Source organism: Coptis chinensis, chromosome 1 (assembly GCF_015680905.1).
Source record: "Coptis chinensis isolate HL-2020 chromosome 1, ASM1568090v1, whole genome shotgun sequence".
In the NCBI taxonomy this organism is placed as follows: domain Eukaryota; kingdom Viridiplantae; phylum Streptophyta; class Magnoliopsida; order Ranunculales; family Ranunculaceae; genus Coptis; species Coptis chinensis.
The window spans coordinates 27,912,917-27,929,949 of NC_141456.1; the positions used below are offsets into that span (position 1 = coordinate 27,912,917).

Sequence of the window (17,033 nt, forward strand, 5' to 3'; positions counted from 1 at the left end):
CTTTTCAAATTATGAAAGGAAAAATAAAATTAAGATTTGCTGAACCAAGTAAAATAAGTTGTTCAAACAAATTTTTGAATTGAGTATGTAATTAAAATGGGTAAGCAAATTTAAAAGAAACTGAAGTTGATGGTAAACTATGTTAGTGTCTATTTGAAAGGAGATTTTCCATTTGATAAGTGCTTCTGCATAATGAAAGACAAAGTAACTGATTTAGAATACGTATTACAGAAAAAATCATACCCTTGCTTGTGTTAAAATGAGCTAACCCTTTCCTGAGAACAAAAAACATAAAGATTCCAAAAAAGTCATTTGTACCTAAACTACCAGTCCATTTAGAAGCAACCTTTTGAGTGATAAGACACCAATAACCACAAATTGATTAGTACAAAGTACAAACTACAAAATTATGAAAGATCTGCAAAGCAATCTTATAACCAAAACTGAAATTAAATCCTATATTATAAAACAAATCCGGCATTCCACGTAATGAGAAACATGAGCAAGCATAAGTTGCTGACAGACAACCTTTCAGGTTGTTGTCGTTGCCACGACAACAGGTTCTAATAAAAATATCACCTTAAACGAACTTTAAAGTATAGATTGAGTAGTCCACAAAATTATTAGTGTAATGGTGCATGAAACCAAACAAGAGACATCTACCTTCACCTGCAAATTGGAGATAAGAAATCGAGCATAAAGTGCCACAAATTTCCCAGCAAGTTAAATCAGAAAAATAAGTAGCATAAAAATTTGAGGGAATAAGGATACTCAATGCTGTTGTGGTGGTGGATGAAGTGAATTTCTCGTGTCAATTAGTGAGGGGTTCTGAGGGAGGAAAGGGGTGTAATATGGGAAATCATCTGAATCCATCACCAGTTGACAATTTCTCAGTCATTACATGTGTATCCCAAGTTTACTGGAAATCATCCTCTGCTCCGAATCCCCTTCCAAAAATAAAGCCCTAGAAAATTGTCGAAAGAAACATACAGAAAATTAGAGAGCATGATAGAAGAGAGAGAGATTACATGATAACAAATATGAAGAGAGTAAAGATTAGAGTTGGAGTTGAGGAGATGAGGAGCTGAGACTTTAGAGGGGCAAGCAAGAGTGCGACATTTATTTGAAAGTTATATTAAAAAGTGTTTAGAAACCCATGCCCATGCAAGGTTAAGTTGCCTCACATCTCTGCCTTCGGTTACTGTATAAGTATGAGTATATGGAAACATATAATTAATGGAAACATTTCCTGATTAAATTCGTATAAATTCGATGTAAAGCTCAAAAGAGCTAAATCGGAAAGATAAACAGTTTAGCAAAATATTTAGATGAGCAGTTAGGGTTTCCTTCTCTCTTATGATAAAGAATAGTTATGGTATTAAAAACCTTTATGGTAGGGATCTGTATTTTGATTTCCATTATAGCAAGTTCATTCCCTTTAAACACTCTTGGATGGCCTTCTCGACAAAAAAACCATGAAGTTGATCTGCTTTGCCTACTCAAAATTTCACCCCCAAATGTTTAGAAACCAACTGAATTAGGTAACATACTTTGCCCACCAGGAAAGCTCGCTCACTCACAGAAGTATTGGGCAAGTAACCAATATGCTTATTGGGAGTCCTCTTCACATCCCCAAAGTTCAAGGAGAAAATCATTAAATAAAGCCATCAATTACCACGTGCAAGAGCCAATGAGCATTTGGAAAGATGACCAGTTTACTAATTTACTTACATAGAGGACGTGGCGAAAACAGTAAGCTACCTCCCTTTCTTTGTTAAACACATAGTTGCACCGTTATAGTACAAAGCTTTATACTCAAGTTAATTAATAATGGCAAAACAAAGCAGAAAATACAGCTCCTAGTTTAAAATACCTACTCTCACAAAATACATACACCATAAACGTACATTACAAAGAAATTTATTAAACATGGGTTGCACTTATAAGAGTCACAAAGTAAAATTATAACATGAAGCCTTGGGAGTAATAAGTTGTTTATTAGCCCAAGAGTCAGAAAGTCAAAAATGGAACACCACCATTATTGTGGTTTTAATACGCTCGACTCGTCAATTAAAGGTGTTTCATACTCACTAAACACTTGTCTCCTCTCTAATAAAATCTCAACCTAATCCGGGTTTTCTTTATCAGTCCAAATTCTCAACAAATTCCAATTTACAACCCAATATCATTTGAAAGCTAGCATAGGAAATGTATATGAAGTTTACATTGGTTTTTTCCCTAACTTTTTCTTAACAATGACATCCTTAGTGGACATGTATATACCATTATTTCCACTTCAATTGATTTCTAAATTCTTGGGAAATGAATACAGGACCTTCAGTGCACTAAGCATATGCCTATCAGCTTTCTAAAACCAAGTACTCCTCGGTATTTAGCTAACAATACCTCCTTTTAATGAATACTACCCTACCACCCTACATAACACACATACAAAACCCCAAATAATCATTTTTTTTTTTTTTTTTTTTTTTTTAAAAAAAAAACACTCACAGTCTACAAAGACAAAACCCCATGAAAAAGTAAACATGCCTTGTTTATCTCAGCAAGGCATGGAAACACCTATTCCTGCAATACTCTCTTTCCAATATTCGGTTCCTTTTGTTGTCCCTATTCAACTCAAAAGTTCATATATAATCAAGTTTTGAATCTCAAACACAGTTTACAAAAACATAATTTTGAAAATGAAAAAGAAAATAGGGAAGCATGCCATTTCCATGGAAATCACCATAAGAGCAATTCCATGGAAATCACCATAAGAGTAATAATGCAGTTGCTTTGCTTAGTAAAATCACATAAGTGAAGATAACTACTAACACTATTACTACCATGCAAATCTCTTGAAAGAAAAAACATACTATAAACACACGAAATCCAATGTCTCTTCACCTCTGTTTCAATCACTATTTGGTTTCTACATTTCAACCAACACCCCCATGTGCCTTCGAAGTTCACTTATTGTCGTCTTTCACTTCAACTCTGCAGTCGGGACACATTTTTTAAAAACAACTTTCCTCTTACATTTTCCCTTGTTTTATGATAGTAAGGTCAACTAATTGATAAATTATTTAAAATGTCCAAATAAAGTTTTACCCTGTAAGACCCGTCTCTTCCTATTTCTTTCAATTTTTCTATTTTAACCCTTCCATTTGTACGTAGTTCTTCTTCAGAAAGGCTCACAGCAGGAGCTGGATTTTCCATTCCTAGATGTTGGATCACACCTTCGAATCTGAAAGGTAACAATGCAAAGTGTTGGTAATATGGTTCTCAATATTAATAGGATGCGTAACCAATAACAAACTCTTGCCAAAACCAAAAACCAAACTATTAGCCTAAAATGATTTATTTGTAACCAGACATTCATGGCAGAGAATGGACCTTTGAATCAATACATTGACTAAGTTGTCTAAAAAAACTCAAAATTAGTAACGTCAATGTTTTCCAAATTGATGTAAAGCAAAATATACATTGTATGGATTATTTGTAACCACACATTCATGGCAGAGGTAATTCACATTGGATGAATATGAAGAGAGCTTAAGTAATTATCTAGTTTGGGTGAAATGACAACTTAGGTGTATGGTTACTATGAAGAGCTTTTCTTGAAAAAATAAAAGAAAGGAAGAATTATAAATAAAATAATGAATCTAACCTGTCAAAGCTCTAGGAAAACAGATAACGGGATTAGAGTTGTGCTTTTTTATTAGAGTTTATACCCTTTTCCAATTATGGTCAAGTCGAGTTTTGATCGGCTGCAAGTTTGTCATTGGACCTGAGTTAAGAAAAAAAAAGTTACTTCGTTGAGGCACTCTAACAAACAATAGTTCTTTCTGTATTACTGATTAGAATATAACAAACACTTCGGGAAGTATAATTCAAATTCCATATTCAGTCAACAAAACAACAAATTAGAAAAGAAAAACTAAACCAAAATATATATAAAAAAAATTGTTTAGCCAAGAACATAGAAAATTTACAAATTGTAACATATGTGATTCAAGCTAGTGAATAATCAACACTCAGAAGGAACATTTAGTGAAGCCGAGAGTTAAACCAGGGCGTACTTAGACATGCACGAAACAATTGTACCTGAAAGGCCATCTTCATGTGATAAGTGTTCCTGCACAATGCAAACAAAGAACCTAGCTGATAAAACATAATCATATCAGGTACAAATGAAGAGGAGGAAGCCACTGAGAGAAGAAGGAATATGAGTGATCATCGTTCTAAAATAGAGTAATTTATTTTCAGGATAGAAGAGTCGGTATTCCGGGGGTTTTTGGAATGGTTTCTGATTTTTTTTTGCTGGATTCTGACGTTACTCAAAAAGAATCCTTTAATGTCGTTTTAGCTGGGAAACGCTAGTTTTAAACTTCCTAGATTCATTAAATAAGATTCCAATGTGTCATACCTTGGGAAAGACTGCATTTCAAGCTACATCGTTTATCTCACTTTCTCTTATCATGATTATCTGACTCAAATCACTGTCATTACAGAGAGATTGGCCAGTAAATATGATACAAAAAGAAATTAAAGATTACTGTTAGAAAGTAAAAATTACGCAGAAGTGTTCTTAAATGTTTGTTGAATTTTTTATTTGGAACTGTAATATTGATGATGCTAAAAATAAATAAGAGAAGAACAGTTATACATAAAATTATACAAATGGATGCACCTAATTCAATGGAGCCATGAACCATTATCACAGAAAAGGAGAAGTTTGAAAATGTTTGTGTACCTTCAATGTTGCACAAAAGACATGCTTCACAGAGTCTTGCCCATGCCTTCATTTATTATCTAGCAAACCAAATGAGATGGTTTTGAAGAAGAGTGAGATAACAACACCATTCCATACAATGTGAACGCCTAGGACAGGAATAAACTTGAAACGAAATTGTTTCACTTTTTGAATGAGGGAGATAGAAGGTTTAGAAGATGACGACTCTCATAATGTACCTTTCTGATTACAATTGTTAACATTCATCGAGAATTAATTAGGGGATTTACCTTGTGAATCCATTTAACCATGAACCATTAACGTCCGAAGCCCATCGCTTTTTTTCTCGTTTGTTTTACGTGTCGCAAAACCAACCATTCAGTCAACAACATTTGAGCTTGTGTGGAACAGTCAAGTGGCACTATTAGTTCAAAATTGAGTAACAAAAAAATGTAAATCAATAAAATTAGCAATAGAATTCATTTTGTTTGGGGGAGAAAAAAAAAAGATTGCTAGCAACCTAACCTTAAAAATGAAGAAAATGGAGTCGTGGAGACAAATGGTTGTTATTTCACTGTGTATTGAAAAGAAGAGTCTGTATTCAATTCAATAAATGAGAAAAGCATTCAATCATTCAGTTTGTGCGTTTTAGTATTTATTATTTAAACCATGTAGAAAGAACTTTTTGGATTCCACATAATGTCATCTTATGCTTGAAACTGACAATCCAAGGGCAATGAAAATGCCCATATTTGAATTCGTTCAAAGTTTAAAAAAAAAAAAAATGTTCAATGAATGAAAGGAGAAGTTTGTGGGGAAAAAATCGAACAATCGAAAGAGAACCTACCTGAAAAAATAGGAGTGGTGCATCATGGCAGTCGCAATCCATCTCAAGGATCATAAATTGTTGGGAGAGGATGAGAGACAGTGGAGTCAGAGATGTTGAGTTTAGTTGTTGAGCAGCCAACTTTGTTTTAAGCAGTACTTGATGGTGGAGTTAATTCGCGGGTCTATTGGAAGTTCAGAAGTTGACGTTTTGGTTTCTTCCTTTACGTTTTGTTTAGTCTAATATAAACAAAGCCCAATCCAAAATCCCACAACTGATTGGGAAGAGAAGCCGTTATAAATTTTGTTAATTGTTATAAAAGGAACAAACTTAAAGTTAGCCCATTAAATTTTTATTAATTAAAAATTAAATTAAATTAAAGTAGGCATCCGATGTGTAACTAGTGTATGAATTGAACACAAATTATGTGGTTCCAATGCTTAGGTTTAGCTCATTAAATTATTATTAATTGAAATATTGATTACATATCAATGCATGCATTGAATTTGTATTACAAAACATTTAGTTCATCAAGTAATACTTTTAAATGGCATTGAAAAGGAGTTTCAAAATGCTCTAGATCGTACATCTGCTCCAATCTAACTCAGATCCCCAGACGATCCCGACCACTCTTTGTCCTGCCATTGTGTTTTATTATAATAGATGTGTTATAATACCGTGGTATATAGTTATACTAAACACTACGGTTTATGCCAAACCGTGGTATATATATATATTTTTAATAATAATACTAGTAACAGTCTTCCACTTAAAAACCGAACCTGCATAACAAAATTTACACAGCCTGCCTACATACAACATTTCCATCTTCCCAACAAATTCCAAAATGTACAATAAACTATCAAACATTGCAAAAAAAGATAATAATAATAATAATAATAAACTTCCATTAATTTTTTGAGTGCACTAAGAAAACAAACTTCAAATTCCTTTTCATAAATTAAGAAGGTAATCATAAATTAAACTGGAGGGGTCCGAACATAGCTAAAACTCATCCTCATTCGTTTCCGGCTGAAACACCCCATTTTTCTGGATGAACTGAATAATATCGAGTCGAACACCGTCAAGTTCATCTTGCGTGTATGTCTCCTTCAGTTCTAAATTTGTCATCGGGATGAGTCAAAGCACAACATGTGGAGTTACTATATAAGAATAAGGCGAAGTCTTTGAGCCAAATAAAGTGTTTGTCAAAACTTTCGAATACCTTATTTTCAAATGATCCAGTTGAACAAGCTTCTACTATTTCCCTCATAAACTTCATTGTATAATACCCACACTTTGTGCCACCTGGTTGATATGGGCCCTAACATATAGACTCACAACATATGTAAACATATACTTTTCAAAGAAAAAAGACAATAATGTGTAGGATTTGTTTACTGTCCCCACTTCAAATGAACTCATTTCCCATCAACCCTTTGCAATGTGAGGACCGCGACTTCACAATAAGATAAATGCAAAACATTTAATTCACAATCGCTAGTGGGAAGTCTAATTGAGACGTCTTTGGTACTTCATTTAATTTAATCTTTTATGTACCTTCACTATGGTAGTACCTCAAAATGTTAAGATATGTCAAAAAATATAGCTACGCTCACCTCCTAAAATATATTGCTATATCCGAGCTTGGTTCACCATGCATCGAATCCAACCAAATGAAAGACATACGTGATAGATCAATGACAATTAAAATCCAATGGCCGCTATGAAAGAAAAGAAGGAGGGGGTGGCGAGAATGGAAAACAATCAGTATAATAGATAGTTTTATCAATTTAAACAATACACTGTGATAGGATTGTTTATGTCCTTACCCTAGATTGTAAGGAATGAGAACAATTTTCTTTCCACTTGCATTCCGCAATGTTTCTACAATAATTTCAGTTTTAGCAGTTCCATCTGCTCTTGTAAAGGATAAAGGATTAACAAATCCAACGATGTCACGGCAAGCAGCTCTCACAAATTCAACATAAAAGGATTCTAAAAGGAAAAAATCACTGTCATAAATAAATTTAAATAACTAATATTTGATTAAAATCACCAATAATAAAACCTTCAAGATATGCTTACCTCATGTATGCAATTAAACAAACAACTTCTAAGCTATCCATATTACACACATCCAACAAACCACATTTCTCTATAACAAATTTTTCTGTATTTTCTCCAAACAACTCTTTTCCAACTGGAAAAAATACCACACCATGGGTTCCGGGAAGCATGATATTGAGCAGTCCCTTGAAAGAATCAATTGGACCTTGATGACGACTAGTACTACTTTTACTTGTCTCTTCCTAAATTAGTGAAAATTCAAACCAACCAGGTGTTAAAATCATAGCGAATCGGAAATTAAAAAATTGCATATAAAAGGCTCTTTTACTTTAATGTCGTCTTTAAAAAGAACAAGGTCTTTTGGCCATGGAACTTGTGTGCCAACTGCATCTTCCACATGCACGAACTCGTAATTCACTTGTATAGGAAGATAGTAACGACCAGCATCCTTAGAAACAAGTGACTTAACCGCCACACGAAAATTCCCAGATCCCAAAAGATGACCGTTAATTTTATCTATTGGTCCACACTCCTCGTAGACCAATCCTTTAGCAACAATATTTGTTCTAGAATTCACAGCTAAACTACACTCTTGCTCTTGTAACCGGCCAAACAAATCCTATTGGAACCAAAGCAAATTATTTCTATATTGCAAAAAGTTAATTAAAATTTACCTTCCCTAGACCAGATTTGGGACCCAAAGAAAGTGATTGGCCTGTTCCTTTCTTATTTACTCTCTTTACATGATCATATTTCAGCTTTGATGACGGTTGTGTTGTTTTGGTTTTGTCTTTGGACTACATGTAAAAAAAAAACAAATTATTATGCATGGAAAAATGAATAATTGCATATAAAAGACTCTCTCAATTTACCTCAATGTCGTCCTTAAGCAGAACAAAGTCTTTTGGCAACGGAACTTGTGTGCCAACTGCATCTTCCACATACATGATCTCATCATTCACTTGTATAGGAAGATGGTAACGACCAGCATCCTTAGAAACAAGTGACTTAACTGCCACACGAAAATTCCCAGATCCCAAAATATGACCGTGAATTTTATCGTTTGGTCCACACTCCTCATAGACCAATCCTTTAACAACAATATTTGTTCTAGAATTCACAGCTAAACTACACTCTTGCTCTCGTAACCAGCCAAGCAAACCATATTGGAACCAAAGCAAATTATTTCTATATTGCAAAAAGTTAATTAAAATTTACCTTCCCTAGACCAGATTTGGGACCCAAAGAAGGTGATTGACATGTTCCTTTCTTATCTACTCTCTTTACATGACTAGGTTTCAGCTTTGATGACGGTTGGGTTGTTTTGGCCTTGTCTTTGGACTACATGTCAAAAAAAAACAAATTATTACGCATGGAACAAAAAAGAAAGCTGTGGATCATGATAAACAAAAATACTTACTTGCTAAAATTTTCTCACTACTTTATGTCCTTGATGTTTAGTAGAAGAGCGTACCATATGATCTCTACTGACACTAGTAACGCTGTTTGAAGAGATCTTTTCGGAGCCTCCATTCTCCAACCTGTGGACTCTTTCTAACACCATCCTTAATTCTTTTTGAAGTCATGCGTTCTGGTTTTGTTCGAACAAATTTTGGGTATGTAATTCTTGTATTCTTTCTTGGTCCTCTTGAATTGTTGACTCAAGGCTAGCGATGCGTTTCCATGAGCCACGTTTCATGAGGCTGAAGTACGTGGTGGGTATAACCCCCTTCCCTGCAGATCTCACACGACCAGAATGTTCGGGTGTGCCTAATGCTAAAGTTAAGACGTCTTTGCTTCCTTGACTAGATACCTTCCCCTCTGTAACTTGCTTTTTCAGCACATCCTTAATATATATTTTTTCAAATAAAAAAGGAATTGGAATATATTAGAACACAAGCATTGATAAGGACCATAAAAAGTATTGACAAAAAGTTAATAGGATCTTACGATCTTTTCATCTACTTCTTTAGCAGCATCGTCTTTGTATGTTCCTTTTTTCGTTTGGTGTGATCTTTTCCATATTATAGTCCTATCAGATGGATCAAAAGCTGGTCCCAACTCTTTTTCTATGGTTAAACAATAATCATGCAAACAACTTAGTCGAACATATTTGCATGGTGTATAATGTCCCGTGGAATCTAGACAAATGTTAACAATGCACGACTAAATTTTCGCCAAGATTAGCCAAACTCATCTTTCCCGCCCGTGGGTTATATTTTTTTGTGCCCATCACCGTGAATTGAGCTTGCTAATTTCCTGCAAAACAATTCTACACTTATCATCTCATTTGGGTGAGGACAGAAGCCTACTAAAACTGACAATACAATCCCCACACGCAACTAGACTCGAATAATCTATCAGCAGTATCATCTAGATGGAAAAAATAAAACAGTAGAATAAGAGTGCTGAAATTATGCTACTCTAATGTGCTGAAAAACAAGCTACTCTTAGCACTCTTATGCTACTCTAATGTGCTGAAAAACAAGCTGCTCTTATGCTACTCTTAGCACTCTTATGCTACTCTAATGTGCTAATTGCACTAAAATTATGCTAACTCCAATGTACTGAAAAACAAACATGAACGAAACATAAGAGTGCTGAATTGATGCCTGATGTCTAATTTTATACCTAAACTGCAAAATTTGGCATCAAGTCATATTTCATTTTGACAAAATGTATGAGATATTGGACTCCTGAAGCTCTTTTAATTCTTTCATTATAAAAAGAAAAACATCAATCAGTTAGAGGCTTAAAGCTATTGATTTCATAGTATTCAGCAGGGTTATATGATGAGAATGATAACAAAATTTCATTCTAAGCTACTTGGATGTTAGTTTTATGGACCGTAATAGTCTAGCCAAACCCACCTTTATTCTCGTGCCTCGCTTGTGTTTTCTTTAGAAAGGCCCTCAAGAAAGAGAGCAGCGCAACATCCTATTGTCCAAGTGAATCAATGATGTATTTAGAAAGGAAAAGGGACATATATAGTAGCACAGTAAAATTGATAGAGAAATATTAAGTATTTTCTATGAATACCATATTTTGAAAAATGCTAGCAGAAAACTCACATTGTGAGTTGCATACATGCTCTTCAGTCTACACATTTTCTTGGGATCAAACTCTAATTACAATATTACATCCTTATGCAAAACAACATAAAATAGGTCATACAGAGCTTACACCAACTTACTAACACAGGTTGATTACTGACAATGCCTGAAACCTTATAAGCCAACTAATAAAACTCAAAATACAGTAATATGACCCAAAAAAAAATATAATATACCTGTTTCTCATCTATCAGCCACTAATTGAGTAAATTCTAATCTTCCAAGAAGTGTTCCATTAATATTGACGTGTGTGTGTGTTGAAAGGGTGTTTCTGAGGTATTTTTCCAAGACGCTACAGCGAAGGCACAGTCTGATCTCAAAGGGTGTCAACTGTCAACACATACTTCACCAACTTCCAACCTTAGAACACTTCAAATGTTTGATTTGGAGACATAAAGATTATGCGACTTATCTGTTGAAATAAAGATAAAAGATAAATAATATTCTAATTCTAAGGAATCCTGTTGTCAGCCATGATACTTAAAGTTTCGCATTATGACTTCAACAACATACAAATGAAGATGATCACCAAGTTCTAATCCATTTAGAGATGCGACCATAAGAATCGATGAAGTCATCCATACAAGTTAAGGTAACCTTTTTTTAGATAGTTTACTTTAGCATTGCAACTCTTTATTGAAGCATCAGACAAGTTCAGAGCTTGCTTCACTGATAAGGTTCCCAACCAATTTTGGGAGGTTTTCTAAGTTTTCTATGCTATCGTGCACTAAACAAAGTGAGAGTGAAGAACAAGTATACTGTCCCTTTGGTGGCAGATCTCTTCGACCGATTGTCCTAAGCCTCTTTCTTCACAAAGCTGGACCTTCGTTCGGGCAATTGGAAAGTCAGAATTGCAGAAGGAGAAGAGCCTAAAACCACTTACTTCTGTTACCAGATATGTCTTTACGAGTTCCTTGTCATGCTGATAAGAGGCGGTCGATGAGGCTCTTGAACAAGTTCCCTACGGTTATCCCTATAAGCTAACCGCCATGTGTCTACCCCGGTATCTTTGGTGTTGTTATTCCTAAAAGTCTCTTCTTTCACTTTGTTTCCACACTTCCCCGCTTTGTTGTTTCAGAATTGAGAGGCACGAGATAGCCCCCCAAAAAGGCTTAAATCCACGAGAAGGCCTCTTTGACTAAAGAGAATCGCTCTTTTCCACCTCCCCCTAATGGTCTGAAGCGGAGAGGGAAGACCTCGATCGGGAAAGCCCTTGCTATTTTTCAAGTTCAAGGTTTGATCAAAGGATCAAGGTACGAAAGCGCACCAAGAAGCGAGGACATATGAGATGCTTTAGTAACAACCTCGAAAGCTTAAACCGGTCATAGTTGCGATGTAGAGGAGAACATTCTCTACCGAACAATACCGAGATAGAGGAAATGGCACTAATAGTAAGTAGTAAGCCAGACTTTCTACTAATAACAAGACAGGGAAGCAGCTCTTCATGTCGAAAGGAGGATGGCCTTCGTTTTCCTCGGGTCTCCGCTGGGAATACTACTATAAAGATTGATCAACACACACAAACCACAAAAGTCATTTATTTTTCTATTTCGGCAAGTAGACTGAAGCTAGCATATAGTTGAATAACAGATGGTAACAAATACATACGTAAACAACACATTACGAGCAAGACTCAGATTCAATGGCTGATGGAAGGCTAGTAGAGAACTTTCCCTCTTTGATGACTCGGTTTGTTTGTTTTTTTTGGAAGAGGTAAACGATCAATATATATATTAGCTTTATAACAGTGATAATTACAATATAGGATGAGATATCTTACTAAGAAATAAAAACAGCGGACAATAACAAGAAAAAACAAAGACACAATAACAAATTAAGCACCTCGAATGATAGCTTCCCAAAAAAATGCAAAATACCCGAAGGGTATCTCCTTGAACTCCTTCCACAGCTTGCCCCAAAGGAAAAGCAATCCTTTGATGTTAAGAATCAAATGTGCAACGTCAAGGCTTCTATCCTCGAAGTGTCTCTTCACATTACAAGACATGAATAGTTAACCTGATTAATTGTATTCAACTATTAGCTCTGGTTATATTTCATCATGGGACACGGGAATGGGTAGTAGAAAATAGGTTCAGAAGGAGGCAGGGCAAGGGGGCAATTGAGTTCGCAGGGGGGGAGGGATGGATTCTGATGGAACAGGGCCAAAGAAGTTTCCAGGCGTTTCATACTCATGCTAAACTACATGACAAGTAACCTCTAGAAGAGGTCCTCAAAAGCAAAAACCCACACACCCATGATACGTAATCCATATAGCATATTCTATAATATATTACAATTTTATAAAGAGAACTATCCAAGGTAGTGTCATATGCTACAGGATTCCTCCAAGGATAGTACTTAGTGGTCATTAGGCAGCCATAAGGCTAGCCAAACTAAAAGGTATACATGGTGAGCATTCTAAGAATATAGAAAAATCTTAACAAACAAATATAAACAATATCCTGTTATTACTAATAAATTAGTTTACGATTTTATATGGACTTCGAATCACTAATTCCAAGTTGAATATGACAGTTCAATGGACCATTTCTATACGACTCTTTCAAGTTTCAAGTGGCTTCTTCCTCTGGATGGTTTCACAAAGCCAAACCAATCATCTTCTGCTTCTGGGATTCAACATGCCTAAACAAAACCATTCACTTTTTAATAGCTAGGGACATAGGCTATAATTTAAGGAAGGCATATCTTTGCCTCAATCCGAACTTATTGTATCTAGATCAGTGGCCACCAGGACTCCAGATATAATAATTGGCGCGCTATTTACCCTAGCTGTAATCCTATACCCTTAGTCAAGTAGAAGCTCGCCCGGCCTCGCTTTTGCAGCAAGCCGGACTTTATTTGCTTTAGGACCGTTCAAATCCTTACCTAAGGGTACTCTATTGTTCTTTCTCTATTATATCAATCTGGAGGTTTTGTTTTCTTTGAATTGAATCTTCTTTTCTTACGTTAATTTGACTTTCACTTTAAGGTCGAAGGTTTCTCTCTCACCGCAAGAAGATCAACTGCATTGCCAAGCTCCAACTCGCTTTTTTAGCTTTAGTCGGTGAGTAACTCTCCTCCTAGAGTTCGAATCGGCAAGAGATAAGAAGGACGACTTAACAAAGAAGGAAGTGGAATCAATCCCGCTTTGCTACAGGATTCTTTTCGATCCGTAAACCTACTAGAAAAAGTAAAATCTCAGTTTGAAACCCCAATACTTTAGCAGAGGCATCTTCCTGGCTTAGAAAAGATCCGCTAGAGATTCCCTCTCACTCCTAGTCGAGATCTTCTCTTTCTCCAATCTCGGTAGACGGGCGAGCATCTCCTAACATTAAGAAGTGAGTTTTCAAGAGAAGGAGTACTGCTCTTCAACTCCGCTTCATTCCAATGATTTTTAGCCACGATAGATACGTAGCTTGGGGCCTTCTTGCAGGTCTTATCGTACCACTTGTTCTCAATCCCGTAATGCCCTTGTTATAGAAGCCTGGCACATTTCAAGTGCGAGCTAGCCAGCTTTCAAGCCTTTTATTTTAGTACCCTAACGATAAGCTAAGACCAAACTAAACTGATGTGACCCACACACGCCCCTTCTTCTTTTTCCCTTTCATTAGAAAGAAAGCATGTAAGGTAAAGGTCAATGAACGAAACACTAAGGAATAAATAGTCATTGGCGAGCAGAGAGCAAGACCCTGTGAAAGAAAAAACCCAAAGAGAAGCGGGTGCTATAGCTAATTGTCCACCCTTCCAAGTTTTCTATGTTACTATGTTTTCTGGCACAACTACAGCTGTCAAGGAAGATTGTAGATCTTCTATGGAAATGCCGACTACAGAAACTAAAAGACTACGACTACAAGCCAGCCGGAAGTAAGTCACTTCTATTCTCGTTGGGGGCTGATCCTGCCCCAGTTAGACTTCCAAAGTAATACGTTCTAAAGCGCTTGGCATTCCTTCCAGTTCAAAAGCCGACACCCCGCCTAGATCAAAAGCAGATAAGCCCATCATTTCTCTTCTATGACTTAAATGAAACAACTCATCCTAGCTTGAAGCAGAGCATCATATATTCTTATGTAGTGACTCCAATTTCCACACTCATATACAACCAAATGGTATTCATGCAAGTAGAGAAAGAAAGAAAGCAAAAAAAAAAAAAAAAATAAAAAACTATAAATTCAAATTCAAGTTAAAATAGTATATACTGAAATTCATCACCAATCGATTTAACAAACTTGTCCCAATCTTCTTGGCTGATATATTTTTCGTATATTTTGGGAGGTTTTCTAAGCAATTCGAGTTGGTGTTTAAATGGTGTGATGTAGAACCTGGTCAGCCTGCTCTTGAATTCTCTCCATTTCTCACCGATATCTTGCAAAGTACCTTTCATTTCGTGGTCTTCCAAGTTGAATTTCCCCTTAAACACATACAAGAGATTTTGAAACTATCAAAGAATTAAGACTATCTAATTAAGTAATTTTATTTTCGAACTTTTTACCTTTATAAATTTCCATAATTTGTCTCTCGCTTCTCCTTTGACATCATGCCAATTGTCATAAGTAGCAATGGAAACTCGAGAAGCAGCCAGCAAACCTGAGTAGCTAGTCAAATCTTTCCCACCTTCACCAATGCGTTGACCATTTTGATTGAATACAACATCCACACGTTCATTCTCTTTCATCTTTGTAAGACGTGAGCATACAACTGCTCCTCTACCTTTCCTTTTCTCTCCAGTACGTTGTGTCACATTTTCTTCCATGTTTGAGTCGGGAGTCTCGTCAAATTCCGTGTTAGAATTGAAGTTTTCTTCTGGATCCATGTCTGAGTCAAGAGTCTCGTCAACTTCCGTGTTAGGATTGAAGTTTTCTTCTGGATCCATGTTAAATTCATGTAGAGTGTAGACATGAATAAAAGCACATGAAGCCAAATAAGATAACAACTATAACTTCTAAAATGATTACACAATTTTACTTAAGCAGAAGATAACAAATCTAAATAAATTTTATTGAGGAAAAAAATTAACGAAACAAACTTTTTTTAGTGATAAACTAAAATGAAAAAATATCCAGTACAAGATAAACCAACTCCTTTGGAAGGAAAGAAAATATGTTTTAGGTCGAATCGACCCATATCCCCTCAATTTTTGCACGAGCATAAGAACCCAAAGAGTCAACTTCTCGCAAACTTTTACTGTTTGTATGGTCAATAGAGCAACCAACGTTGATCTCATCCTCATTCTCCTCCTCATGGTAGTCTCTTTCAGGAGCCCTCAATGTTATTGACCATCTTGGGTCGAGCTGGTCGGGTACATAAAATACTTGCTTGGCTTGGGAGGCCATAACAAAAGAGTCTGATTTATGGCCTATTCTACCAAGATCAACAGATGTGAAACCCAATTCATCCACTTTGACACCATTGCTACTGTCAACCCAATCACACTTGAATACTGGGACCTTAAGCGTCATATAGTCAAGCAACCATATTTCTTGAATAACACCGTAATAACACATCTCCAAAATGACTGGGTTTTTATCCTTGGCACTAGCAATTTGCACTGTTGAAGCCACTAAGCTTACACCACTATTCTGGTTTACTAGTGATGCTTCATGAGCCTTTGTATGAAAGCGAAACCCGCCAATAACATAGCCAGAGCATTTTATAACATCTCGATGAGGTCCTTGAGCTACAACTTTCAAGATGTCTGAGAGATCGTTCCCGAGAATCATTTCCTCTTCCTCAACCTGCTTATGCAGGTTTTGGGAACTTGTTAGTCACATTTATAATATGGTATTAAATATGATGCAAGTTCAATTAGTATACCGTTTTACGAAACCAGTAAATAAAGGTGCGGTGGTGGTCATCTTGTAGCCATTTCGCTGACCTAAGGGGATTACTACGTCTTAGGTGCTCCATATGCTTCCTACAAAGACATAATTAGGAAAATACAGTAACCATCAAACTGTCCAAATTAAGCAAGAAACTTTCATAGTTTCTTGTAGATGACATTGTTAGGTATAATTAATGCCGACTTACTCAATATAAAGTTGTACGTCATCTGTGTTTTGCAAAACACACTGATGCGCTTGCTCCCAAGAGTATTGTTCCACTCCAACAACCTTCGTACCACCAAGAGGCTTCCCGTTAGATATTGTATCTTTTTTTTCTTTGTTGTTGGTATCCATGTTTCTTCCTAAAGGAACTCCCACGGTTTGCAGACCTGATAAGTACTTAGTAAGAAACTCTACAGCTTCCTCAACAAGATAATTTTCTGCAATGCATCCTTAGGGACGATTTCAAT

At 35.9% G+C, this 17,033-nt stretch overlaps 1 long non-coding RNA gene across 4 annotated transcripts; it reads right to left on the minus strand.

Moving 5' to 3' along the window:
• Positions 1-2,799: 2,799 nt before the first annotated feature.
• Positions 2,800-5,091, minus strand: LOC147523273 (uncharacterized). Of its 4 annotated transcripts, none has more exons than XR_015196241.1 (6): positions 5,026-5,091; positions 4,757-4,815; positions 4,430-4,502; positions 4,108-4,138; positions 3,735-3,790; positions 2,800-3,247 (listed from the first exon to the last, which is right to left on the minus strand). It is a non-coding gene; the product is annotated as an uncharacterized LOC147523273 (long non-coding RNA). The 4 variants fall into 4 exon arrangements; XR_015196245.1 differs by having other exon boundaries at positions 3,671-3,790; XR_015196239.1 differs by having other exon boundaries at positions 3,735-4,138.
• Between the last annotated feature and the right edge of the window lie 11,942 nt (positions 5,092-17,033).